The sequence below is a fragment of the Bacillus rossius genome, chromosome 5, assembly GCF_032445375.1.
Source record: "Bacillus rossius redtenbacheri isolate Brsri chromosome 5, Brsri_v3, whole genome shotgun sequence".
Lineage (NCBI taxonomy): Eukaryota > Metazoa > Arthropoda > Insecta > Phasmatodea > Bacillidae > Bacillus > Bacillus rossius.
The window spans coordinates 66137659-66151420 of NC_086333.1; the positions used below are offsets into that span (position 1 = coordinate 66137659).

The window sequence follows — 13762 nt, forward strand, 5'->3', positions numbered from 1 at the left end:
CACAAGGAAGAAACCACAGGTTCGGGTATACCTTGTTGCAGTCTATTAAGCGTTTAGATGATTTCGCGAAAAACTCCTGCCCCTAGTTATACCTCAATGCAGCCTCTGTTATTGGTTCACAACTCACCTAGATGACTCTGGGCCAACGAGAAACACCCAACCAAAGCTGTATCGAAACACGGAGGCTACTACATTGGGACGTCTCACAAGACAGCAGCCAAATGAGTGGTTCACATTTGACCGAGTGTACGTAGAATAATGGAGTTCATCCTACAGGTCGTTGAACCCGCGAATTTTTTCCGGTCCCTGCTGACTGGTGTAGACTGTGTCTCAACTGGGTGGGACTGTGGTTCGGTAATTTCTTTAGTTTGAGTTTTTTTTCCTCACCGAGCTTCGAGTCTGCTTTGCTGCCCAAAAGAATCCTTGAAAATTTTCTGTTATTATTTTCTCCGGTCCCTATTTATAGGCGTGATCGAGGGTTTCACCGCGGCTCGCCCCACGGGCCCTGGCGGGGAGCGGCGGTGATGCGCCCCGCGCGGCCTGTCGCAACCGGCCGCTCACGAAGATAGAAAACGGAAGGGCGCGCCAAGGCAATTTTGCAAAACGCGGCCGTGACGTCAGCGCATGGCGTCACCCACCTGACCGTGACGCTTGTTTGGTGCGGGAAGGGGGGGGGGGAAGGGAAGGGATGCTCGAGCAGTATTATTACTCGCTCACGCAGGCACAGGGAGGAAGTTAAAAATACCCCTTCCCCCCCTTCCACCTTTGTCTATGTCGCGCGGAAGGAAAAAAAAGGCGGAGTTAAATCCCTAATATCCCTACTAAATTTATAAATGCGTGTTTGTCTTGTTTGTCCTTTAACGCATCAACCTTTGAATATAAATACTGTATAGAAGTCGCCAGCCCAGGTTAAAATTTCTAATACGGTTTTGAGGTAGTTGGTTAATTCACCGCCGCAATCGCCACCATCTCTAGGGCATCGACTTGTGGTGGTCCCTAGCGGACAAGTGTCGAACTCTTCAAACACCCCTTCCCCCTCCCGTTGAACGACCTTGAGCTGCAGTGAATGATGGATGGGGGGTGCGGGGAATGACAGCGGGCGACAGAGCTGCGCTCTAACGTGTAAATAACAACTAAGACGATACAGGGCGTTACTGCAGCGCACTGCAGCGGTGAAGTTCCCAAGCTGCTCATCATACGCTTCTGAAAAACGTAGAATAAATCATATCCAGTCGCGACTTCTATACAGTATATATATTCAAAGCATCAACGGAGCAACGGATTGACATGATAATTTTTTTCCCATATAGATAGTTTATGGCCCGGAGAGTGTCCCAGACTACATATAATTATGAATTTCTACTCCCAAGGGACATTAAAAAAAGGGGTGAATTCAGATTTATTAAAGAAAATAATAGACGGTAGATCACAGACACATACAAACTGTAAGTTTGTGTCGTTTCGCTATGTACGCAACACGGTCATGTAGTAAGGTCCTATCCTTCTCCTTGGCAAAATCCATCCGCTTAGTTAAAGGTCGAGGCTGCTAGCGAACCAAAGGCGCTAATAACAGTTTAGTTTAGAACTTTGTCAATAGATGGCGTTGCCTTGTAATTTGTAACGTGCTATAGGTATCGTTTGGTGCGTCCGACATGTCTTGCCTAGGGGTTACCTGCCTTCCCACAAAATGAAGCTGAAGAGTGGCACCCCGGTTTTGCTGGTGCGTAGCCTTGATGCACCGAGATTGTGCAAACAATGGGACTTTAAAATAAAAATTTCCCGTTTTCCAAGTGTATTTCCTACAGACTGGAAAATCCGTGATGTTCCTTATATTATGACGTGTTTAGCCCGAGTAACACCAAGTACTTCAGCTAGTGTGTGTGTGTGTGTGTGTATGTGTGTGTGTAGGTGTGTGTGTGTGTGTGTGTGTGCGTATATAAATAAAAATATAATTCTTCCAGACATGTTTTGCAAGTCGCTACCAAAAAAAAAAAAATTCCCAGTGACGAGATTTGAACCACGCACCTTGTTCTACCACTGTGTTTGTAAGACAATCGGCAAATTCAGATAGAGAGTAGATATGTTTTACAAGCATTTCAATGCCAGTTTCTTAAAATTTGAGATTACCTTTTTACTATAACTATTTTAGTTTACCAAACATATTCCGGGGTAGTTTCACTATCATAAAGTTTAATTTTACACTCCAAAACGTTTTGTCTGTGCCCTAATGTTTACGAAAGTGATCATATACGGGTTTATGTTGCTACACGAGAGTCCGCCATCTTTGTTTCACCTTTCCGTTCATCAACTTCCGTTCCATTTTCACCAAGAGATAAGATGTTTAAACATCAAAATGTTGTTTTAGGACACTCGGTATATCGTCCTGTACAATGAGTTTGTACAATGAAGATGTCAGAAGATAAGATATACCTATAGTTGGCAGGGTTATTGTAGGCAGGATTGCTCAATTAGTTTATGAACCAGAACATATATAAAAAAAAAGTTTGATGGGGCCACGCTTGTTAACAAAGACTTGTCACTTAGCTGCATAAAAGTTATTTGTGTTCTTGAAGTGGTTATACATAAAATAAAGGACTTCCAGCAATTTCAAAAATCGAAGTATTTTACCTAATGTCTAAGAAGCACGGAAATTACGCAAGTTAGAATTAAAACCTTCATACCCTTGCACAGCGTTCACGATTGGACCACTGTTAATTGGACACAGTCCTCTATATGACCGTGAGTCAGTCAGGAGAGAATTAAGCGAATTTGGTAATGCCGATTAACAAGACAAAAAGGTAAGGTTCTCGCTTTAGAAATCAGCCAACGCGAAAGGAAAAAAAAATTGGTAGAGCGAATATTATTTTAGCCTGACGCCAAATAAAAAGAATACTCTACTAATGGATATAGATATTTCTGAGTGGCTTGCCGTGTTCTAGAAGTATCTGGAGCCTCCACTGTCGGCAAGTCTTACGAGTAAAATCCTTGAATATGGTTAGAAAATGCGTCGATTAATAGGAAAATATTGTATATATGGTTTTACTAATGTACGGGTAGCAAACCATTAAACAGTGAGACCTCATTATAAATTACCTCACTATAAAGGATTTATCACATTTAAGGTATGTATGTATTTTTCAGGTCCCAACGATATGTTTTACATTTAGTAACAGTTCATACAAGAGAACCATCCTCTCTACCCCCCACCAATACTGTTTCAAGTGATTGTGTGACCTTCGTGGACGGCGCAGCCACGTGGACCACGGCAGCAGCTGTTGCCTGTGACGTCACGTGACACGGGGCGCGAGAACCGCAGTGACCGGCGTCGGCGCGATAAGCCTGGCCTTCGCGAGCGAAGAGCGAGCGATTTTCTCCTCCGCGACGCGCGCGCGCGTCCATGATCCGCCAGCGTACACGCGCAGTCAGTGGCGGATACAGGAAATTTACATCGGGAGAGGATGCTGAAATAACTAACAAAAATAATAATTGAATGCACTTCGAAAAAAAAAAACAACCTTACGTCAATTCACATTATCATTCTCAACACGCATCTCTGTGAATTTGGTGGTTTTGTGATTCCAAGAATTGTACCATCTAAAATAAATACGAGAATTGAAGAAAAGACTGTGAATGAAGTAATACCTATTCCCGATAGCCTGATTCGTTTGAGATAGTCAGTGTCACGTCTGAACAAGTCGTGACTTGCCAGTTGGCTTTTAGAGCCGGAAGAGTGAGGTCGTGTTTACCGTTTCTGTCACGCATCACGGATAGAGAGAGACCTGGAAAATTGTAAAATGCCTTGTTCTGGTATTCAGCCCTTGGGTTCACTACAGCGATGACGATATCACAGCTGAAGTCAGCTATATGGCTTCTACGGGGGTTTGTTTCACTATGCAATCACTCTGAGATGTGTGTCAATAGTGGAATTAGCTTCGAAGTATGCGTTTATTTTAAATATTATCCTAACGCGAAATGATCCCACCTATTTTTTTTTCCGATCACTATTTCCATTGGATGTTACAAACAATATGCTTGTAATATCGTCCTACTATCAGGGTGAACTCACTCAGTAAGAATTATTATTAGGGACCGGAAAAATTTGCGGGTTCAATGACTTCCAGGAAGAACTCCATAGTTCTACGTACACTCGGTCAAATGCCACCCACTCATTGGCTGCTGTCTTGTGAGACGTCCCAACGTAGCAGCCTGTGATTCGATAAAAGTTTTGGTCGGGTGTTTCTCACTGGCCCAGAGTCATCCAAGGTGAGTTGTGAGCCAATAGCAGAGGCAGCACTGGGGTATAACTATTTGTATTTTAGCTTGTCGCGAAATGAATTCGCGAATTTTTCCGGTCTCTAATTATTAGAGACCTGCAAAATTCGCGGATTCATTCGGTGATAGGCTAGAATTCAAACACATATACCTCTTAGATAATTTTGGTATTGGCTTACTGTTCATGTGGACGAATCTCAACCAGTTATAAACCCTCAACCAAAGAAGGATCGAATCACAGACAAACCAGCTGAGACGACTTACAAGCCGGCAGCCAATGAACTTGCGTTATTTGCCCGAGTGTACAGGGGTTTGTGCAGTCTATCCTGAAGGCCACCGAAACCGCGAATTTTGCAGGTCTCTACTAATTATTATATCTAAAATTTACCTATTCCTCCCCCCCCCCCCCCAGGGCCCCGAGGACTCTGCCCCCCACTTGCCCATCACAAGTGGGGCGGGTCCCGCCTCGCTCTCTAGGAAGATGGCAGGCGGGGGCGCCAACTGGGTCAGCGCTGCAGCGAGTTGCGACAGGCCTGCTATCGCGCGTCGCGGCGGTGCGGGCTGTGGGAAGCCGTTGGCACACCGCGTGCTAGGCGAGAGCCACGACCCGCGAAAAAAAAAAAAAAAAATTGGTTGTCTGTAAAGTCGGTTTACGGACGATAGTCTAACGTTACAACGCCATAACAAAACATTGATGAAATGATTGCATACTTTTACGAATAAAATTGAATCATTTTTATTGAATTATCACTATTTTGTATGGATACAAAGAAGGAGTGAAATGAAATCTACAGTTTAATCGATAAATTTACTTTTATTTGCACTCATTAATTCAAATATGTTTATTACTTTAACGAACAGATTATTTTAACTATAACATTTATACATGTCTGCTATTTAACTTCTTCCAATCTGTGTTATTCTGTTGAGGATAGGACGATGATAGGAAAAGTAGGAAACGAATGGGAGTGTTTCAAGTTTAATGTGCCTCGAAAAAAGTCAATTCGATGGTTGTTCCAATCGAGTGGAAGAGAGTTAGATGCGGCGCAAGCGTACAATGAGCGTAACGGGACACAGCGTAACGGGACAATGTGCTTAACGTGACACTTTTTCGTGCGTGAAGCCGGCGTTCATCGATTTATTAGACGTCGTCACGTCAAAAAAATATTCAACGTACGGGGAATCCGCTCCTTCGAAGGTCCCGGGGGAAGGGGAGAGGTGGGAGAGGGTGGGGGGAGGCCGACCACGCACGCCGAGGTCCCGGGAGAGGAGACAGGACGTGGTTGGCTGTTCTTCCGGCGGCGGGACGGTCGCGCCTATCGCTGCGGTCGGCGGCTAGGACGGCACCGGCCGGCGCGCGATGCGGCCCGTCAACCCTCGCCACGGGACCTCGCTCGCTCGCTTGACCTCCCAGCGCCGTCGAGACGGACGGTCAAAGGGGGGGGGGGACAACACCCCCCCTCCCCGCCCAGGGGCCCGGCCACAAACATGGACTCCCTCCTGAACGACTCAGCTCTCTCGGCACACGGCATTTTGGTGGTAGCGAATTTCCGTGACTTGCGACGTAAAAGTCAAGGAACAACAACGGTGATGTCTATCATCTGTGGCGGATTACGCGAACCAAAGGTTCACAAAACCCTCAAGTCAAAAACTTTATAGTATTCACTGTTCAGTGAATTTTAACAAGCTAAGATTCCTTGTCGAAAATCAGGTCAAAAGGCGGGGGTTTTAGTTTTTTTTTTCCAAGTAATTTCCGCTTTTATCTAAGTTGTTTCATAACAGTTTTTTTTTTTAAATTTCGCTCTGCGAATCCAATGATTCAATAGTCGACGTAGCCTGCTCCGGCAGCGAATTCTAGCGGCGGGTGAAGAAACTACGTGTGATTTCGCGTCCAGAAATGTAGCTGAAAACACAATTTGCGTATATTCATCGCGGTCGGCATTATTTAAAACAATTTTATGTTAAATTTTGTGTTCGAGTTTCGTATTGTAAGTGTATTTGCGACATGAGGACATGAGTTTGATCTTTAGCGAGATTACATGCTACACGTCACTGGAGATTTCTGAAAGATTCACTATTTTTTAATTTTTTTTTTTTAATTTTGGGTGTGCCCTGATGCCCCTGATATGATCGCCCCCCGCATTCTTGTCTATGCAGGTTTTACCTGGACCCTAATCAACATAGTTTAAATTTCGATTTAAGGTGAGAGAGATAGTCGTGGCGCCAATCACTGCCGTGTAGGCATATAAATTGCAATATGTATTGATTCTGAAAACTTAGTTCTTGAATAAAACATTTAAAGGGTAAACATATTCAACACCATTGTTAATATATATTTTTTTATTTCTTATACATTATAAAATTTTGGTCCCTTGAAATCTAGATTCCAATTCGAGGGATATATTCCAAGTACCCTTTGGGATTTGAATTTAAGATTTGGATTACAGAAAATTGTGATTTGACTCGTCACTAGTAATTTTTTTTTTAACTGCGGGTTTTAATTCTCGTACATAAAGCATTCGGGAGGGAGCCCAACAATATTATTAGATCATGTGCCTTTGGCTTCTCTACATATGTGGCCTTGCAACGACCAGAACGTTTCTGATTCTTCAGCAACCGTCGAGGAATCACAACGGCGTGGATGACGCGATGTGTCGACAAGATATCGTGTTTTTGTTCCTTGGGTAGCAAAATACACATAGAGCTTATTCTCACACACTATAGTGATTTTCTTATTCAATCGTAATTGCTATTATTTAAGTTTTTTTTAAGGTAAATTTGAACGCGATACCTCCCTTGCATTTGTTTTTCTGTCTCTAACATTTTCAACAGATATCCGTCAATTGTAATGTAAAGGCTGTAAAAAAATACCTATCGTGCGTAATTAGTATCATTTGCGCTACCGTTTACACTTGGTGAATACCTGTTGAAAATATTAGCGACGGAACAACGCGTGTAAACGGAGGTATCGTGTTCAAATTTCAGAATTAGACCTTAAAGATAGCAATGTCTAGTAAATAGAAAAAATGGATGTATACTTTACGCGCTTTAGAATTTATACTTACTTGGCACAATGCGAAACCAGCTTTAATGTTGCATGCAAATATTTATAGAAATAAAATACGAGGGCTGGGGTGATATTATAAATACAGTCAGAAAAATATAAATTTACATAAATTAATTAACAAATAAATAAATACCTACTCAGTATTCGATACGTGTATAACATTTTTTACTTAGTTTAGTAAAATAATCGAGATAAATTTTAATTAATAATGCAAAACTGAAATCGCGAATATTTCCAGTACATGTGCTTAGGGGCAAGTATTAAAGCGAAAAAAAAAAAAAAAAAATCTGACTGTTCCGTGTAATTGGCGGCCGTTCGTAAGAGAATCCGTCGCCCTATATTTTGACACCGCGCCATTCATGACGGCTGTGATGGCTGTGATTGGTGTGCTGTCAGTAGACATGCACCTGGTCAATAGGCTAATAGCGCCGGGTTAATAAAGAAAAAGAGGGGGGGGGACCCCTGTGACATGCATGCAGTAGACATACACCTGAAATAAACCCAGCCAATCACGAAAACACAGGCAACGCCACATAGTTCTAACACGCACTCAGTTTGTCTGGAAATCTTTTTGCGAAAAAACACATGGTCCTATACTGATCCTTAGCAGGAACTAGACTGTTTTTTTCAACACTCTCTCTCTCCCTTTCTCTCTCTTTATCTCCCCCCCTCTCTCTCTATCTCTCTCCCTCTCTCTCTCGGTACCCGAGCGTGGCCGGAGAAAGGATGGACCAGAATTGAGAAACGTTCGCCACTCGACAGATGGCGCCATGCTCGGAACACCTGTGCGCCTTTCACCGGGAGAAAGAGAGACAGTGAGAGAGAGAGAAAGAGAGACAGTGAAAGAGAGAGAGCGGGGTCTGCTATTAGTGCTATTACGCGTTACGCAAAATGGGGGGCGGACAGCCAGCTTTCAAGCTGGCTGCGAAAAACATACACTGTCAATTTTCATTTGCAAATGAAATATTCATGTAAAATTTGTACATTTACACGAAAAAAACCTGCATCACTACAAAATAGTGTCAACAGTAATAAAAAGTTTGGGATTCTTTACCCCGGCATTTATGCTTTATAGAAAAGGCCAGCAAATCGTGTTACGAGATATATCGTTGCAGTGTGTTGCATTGTACTTAGTCTTATATTCGTAGAGACTTGGAAATGTCGCGGTTTCATATGGCGTCATGATAAAATTCAGAGTCAAGTTCACTATACTCTACCCACATATGTTTTCCTATTGGCTGTTTATTACTGCAGAAACTCCCTTTCTTTTGAGTGGGTCTATGTGATTTGGCCACTCCACAGCTGGCTGGTTGTTGACTGGCCCACAATCGTTTAGGGGAGTGTCGAGAGAATACTGATCTAATCATCAAAGTAATTCAAAGCTATAAGATTTTACACACTACCTTTAAAAAAAAATACGAAATTTTTACGTATCTCTATACATGGTGAGTAGAGATATGGAAATTTCGCGTATTCATTAAGTCGCAAGTTAGAATGCAGTTCTTCACACTCTCGAACTGTGTTCATGATTGGACCGCAGTTATTTGGACACGCCCCTCTACGACCGTGAGCCAACGATGCCCAGCTAGGAGAGATGTAAGCGAAGCAGGTGGTGCCAATTAACAGGGATAAAATGTTTTTTGCTAAAAATCAAGCATTCCTTAGAGACGTGTAAAATTCGCGGATTCATTTCACGATAGGATAGAGTCCAAATACTTTTGACATTATTTTGCTTCAGTGATTGGGCCACAGTTTATCTGAAGGACTCTGGGCCAATGAGAAATCTTTAACAGAAGAATTAGCGAATCACGATCATTCCAGTCAACAGGTGTTACGAGTCGGTAACCAATCAGCAGATGTATTTTGCACGAGTGCGTAGAGGATCATGGAGTCTATCCTATACAGGTATCTATAAATCAAGCTTTGGTAAAGCAAACGTGTGTTCAGCACACGTATTATTTTGAATTATACCATGAGGCTAGACGAATCCACATTTTCGGATCTCTAACGGTGAGTCTAATTCCACCGACAAACTTTGGCTGCACAAAATAAGTTGACAACAACTGTACAGATACGAAAGGCGGGTGGAAGGTCCACCACCTCTCTTACTTCTTATCACCGTCCATAAATATGTCTACAATAAGTTGATATATATATAGGTGCATTATATATAATTTAAATTTAAATTGCGTGACCATTGTTTCTATAGTCGGTTGCCACGATGCAGAAATAATATGTGTAAAGTATCAAGTGTTTATCTTATCGTTATCTTGGCGAATATTGGATCGATACACGTTGAAGTCTGCTGAAAGGTTTCTCACGCTACTTCGAATTGCCGAGTGTAATTTTTAGTCTACATATATGTTAGAGAGGACACACACAGAAGAAATAATCATGCCAAGCATCTTGTTTTCGTAAATTAATTACTGCAAATAAGTATCTTGGCGGTAATGCAAAAAAGTTTTCCATAAATTTCAATATATCAGGTAGTGCCAATTACAATTAGCAAGTATTTAAAACGTTCTCGCTATGAAAACAACCAATGGGAAAGCAAACATATGTTCAGCACAACTATGACTTTGAATCCTACCATGAGGCCAGGCGAATTCGCGAAATTTTCCTCTATCCATGACGCGCAACTCCCAACACGTTCGGTACGTCACACGATACTCACGAAACTGAATATATACGAGTTAACGGCGCCAGACGCGAGTCGGCCATATGGACGAAATCAACGTAAAAAGGGGAGCTCTTGCGCATGTGCGGAATCAGGGAAACGGACAGGTCATGGATTGGACACCGAAATCCGTTCCCCAAAAAATAAGGGACTGGCCGTCACTAGGAATACGGTTTGGGGCGCAGATGTAGCATGTACAGCACCTGAATCCTTATTTTCGCGTCTTGGAATACCGGCCTCAAGGTCAAAACCATGGCGTGGCTTCTCCGCGCGTGTCTGCGCGGGAGGAGGGGGAAGTTCAGCTGGTGAAGGAGGGAGAGGAGAGGGGGTGGGGGCCGAAAGTACGAGGGGTGGGTGGGGTTTCTGCGAATCAGGTCAGCGTTCATAAAACAAAACCCCGTGCCACAGTAGACAGTTGCGCCGGTGTCGTAACAGGGTACTCGTGACGCCCGCCGTGCCTAGAGAGAGAGAGAGAGAGAGAGAGAGAGAGAGAGAGAGAGAGAGAGAGAGAGAGAGAGAGAGAGAGAGAGAGAGAGAGAGAGAGAGAGAGAGAGATTGATCTTCGGCTGAACGGAGAGGAGATGTGATGACCCCGTCACGTATCACGGCGGCATCATCGCCGACGAGACAGCGACCAAGTGTTTTTAAGGCTGGGTTCCACAGGCCTTGATACCTGTGGTCCCCTTCCCCCCCTTTTTATTTTTCATGGAATGGAAAAGCTCCTCACTGAGGGTGGTGTCATCAAATTTATTTCACGTTCGAGGGCGTATCAATAAGTAGAGACCGGAAAAATTCGCGAATTCATTTCGCGATAGGCTAAAATACAAATAGTTATACTTCAGTGCTGCCTCTGCCATTGGCTCAAAACTCACCTTTATGACTCTGGGCCAATGAGAAACACACGACCAAAGCTTTATCGAATCACAGGCTGCTACGCTGGGACGTCTCACAAGACTGCAGCCAAAGAATGGGTGACATTTAACCGAGTGTACGTAGAACTATGGAGTTCATCCTGGAGGTCATTGAACCAGCGAATTTTTCCGGTCCCTATCAATAAGTAACGCACCTATAATTTGTTTTAAATTAGAAAAATTATTGGTTTAAAAAATTATTTATTAAAAAAGGGATCCACGGGGAGCTACTGACTTGGCGCATTGCAAGTTCTCGCGATAACACGTACCGAAAGCGTTCGTCAGTCACCGGTAAATTGGCGTCGGTGATTACATCGTCAACTGAGGAGGAGCAGCGAGCACCCTCCGGTTTCTATTTGAAGAAGTTACACCCGTGAAGAAGTTCCACCCGTGAAGAAGTTCCACCCTCGGCGGTAGGAAGTTTGACTGACGACGAACTCGAACGCGCCGTGCAAATGCGGCCCTTTCCCGCAGCCGACGCAGTGCTGTGAGACCGGGATTTTCTAATTGATCCATCGTTGGGACAAATGCCTCAACATGCATGAAAACCTTGTCAATACACCATACAGGCCTGGTACTGAAATTAAAGTTAATACACCATAAATACCCGAAATGCAACTTAATTCATGCAATTAATCAGAATTCTAACAAACTTAAGGTCAGGTCTCGACACGCCATGTTGATTTTTTTTATTATTTTTTTCTTTATATTTTAATAGCTAATAGTTAAGGGCCATTTGTGTAATTTTAATACTCTACCCTTCTTGTATTTGTTGTTCTGTCACAAATATTAAATACTCATAACATATATTTAATAATAATTAATTATATAATGGAAGTTAAAAGTCGCGAAAGTGCTTGTAAATGTTATCTCATTTATTGTACTTATTTAATATATGTTTAAAATATTTATGTCAGATCAACAAATGCAAGAGAGTTATAATGTTGAATTTACATAAATCGCTTTTCACGAATAGTAAAAATCATAAAATAAAAATGGCGCATGAGAATGCTCCTTACCTTAAAGAACAAAAATTTATAATCACATATTATATTAATCAGCGTAATTTTTTGAGCGTGATGTCCCGTTCTAAGTCATTATTTTCCACACGGTTAAACTTGCTAACTTTCTGAGCGGCCGAACTTTAAAAAACGTATATATATATATATATATATATATATATATATATATATATATATATATCGCATACTTTTTGCATAATTAGCTAACAAAGTACCTTTTTTTTAAATGTTCTGCAGAATGGATAAGTAGAATAAAATGGAATACAAAACTGGAACTATTTTGTCTCAAAGTCAATTTTACACGCTGCTATGAGATACAGTTTAAATTTCTTTCAGAAAACAAATCATTTATTTATACCTAAAAAATTTTAATTCCTCCAAAAAAATTTTTTTTTTATGATTTTTAAAAGGCCAAATAAAATTTAAAAAAAAAAAAATTTATTTCGCAACACGCAGTTGCCACTTTCATTGCCTTTAAACCAAACAATATTTTCAGTTATTTATTCCAGGAGGTTCTCCTTTTTTTTTTTTTTTTTTGCATTTAGCGCAGAAATGTCAAAAACTCTCATTTCGCCCGCGTTAAGGCGCCCGCCTACCTAGCAAGTGTACAACATTGCAGTGTGTTTGAAATACACATTTTTACAGAAAGCTATGGAAAATTTTCGAAATTGGTTTCCGTACGAAAAGAACACACACTTCAGGTATAGGCTTAATTTTTATTAGAAATTAATTATTCATATAAAAAACATATTTTAGAATCCCTCAACATGGCCAAAAACGGGGTTTTCAGGCTGCAGTATCTTACAAACTATTCACGGGATCTATGTGGCACTAATATAGAGACATGCAATGGACCTTGATACAAAATATACACCAATAAAATTATAGGGTCACCGCATTGAATTCCGAGAGGCACTTGTATTACTGCGGCATGTTTTGCACTTGTTGGCAGTCCATCACGTGGCGCGCTCTCAGCCGTAGAACAGCAATCGGCTCGTTTCCGCGGGGGGAGGTGAAAGATGAGTCAGGTTGGCGCGCCTGATGCCCCCTCCACTCTCGACACAGGGCGTGCAGTAAGCAAGCGCAGTTGCGGGGTGGAGTCGCTGGACGTGGCCGGATTGTTTTTATTTTACATCATTATGTTCAGCTGTTTCCTTTGAATATATATGTTATATTTGTTTTAAAATGAAAGCTGTCGACGACGAACGAAGAAAGGGAAAGAAATCAAGGTTGAGATTACACGCCACTCGGAAGAAACGAATCTGGAAAAAAGGAAAAGTTAGATATTTCGACGGCACAAGGTATAATTTTACATTATTACTATTGTGTTTACTAATTTATTTTTAATTTTTATATTATAACTTCATTTTTGTGTTCACAGACGGTCTCTGATAGCGTAGTCGGTTATGGCGCGGGAGCAATAGGCTCTGAGTTCGAATAGAGGCGTGCAAGTAGCAGTAAGTTAAGGTTTAGTAAATAATATAATCCTCTCGCTAGTTTAACCGGCGTAATGTAGGAAGTTAAATAAAACAAAATTCGAGTGATGTTAAATGCGTCACGTTTGATGGATGTATATGTTTCGTTAACTGTGTAAGAGAAGATGCCAGTAGTAAAAATTTTCCTTTTTAAACCTGTACTGTATATGTATTAGGTCAATACAACTCACAATGTAGATACAAGAGCGTGAAAGCTAAAAACGAGATAAAATGGTACGAAACCAAATGATCGCGTAGTTGCGACGGTAAATCTTCACCACGATACAAACAAACAACTGAAACCAATTTACAGTGCAATTTTTCGTAGCTATTACATG

The 13762-nt window shown here is 41.7% G+C and overlaps 1 protein-coding gene across 2 annotated transcripts in view; it reads right to left on the reverse strand.

The window, feature by feature from the left end:
* LOC134531917 (zinc finger protein 395) overlaps nucleotides 1–13762 on the reverse strand; it is a 267171-nt gene that overhangs the window by 97049 nt on the left and 156360 nt on the right. The window lies entirely within an intron of this gene.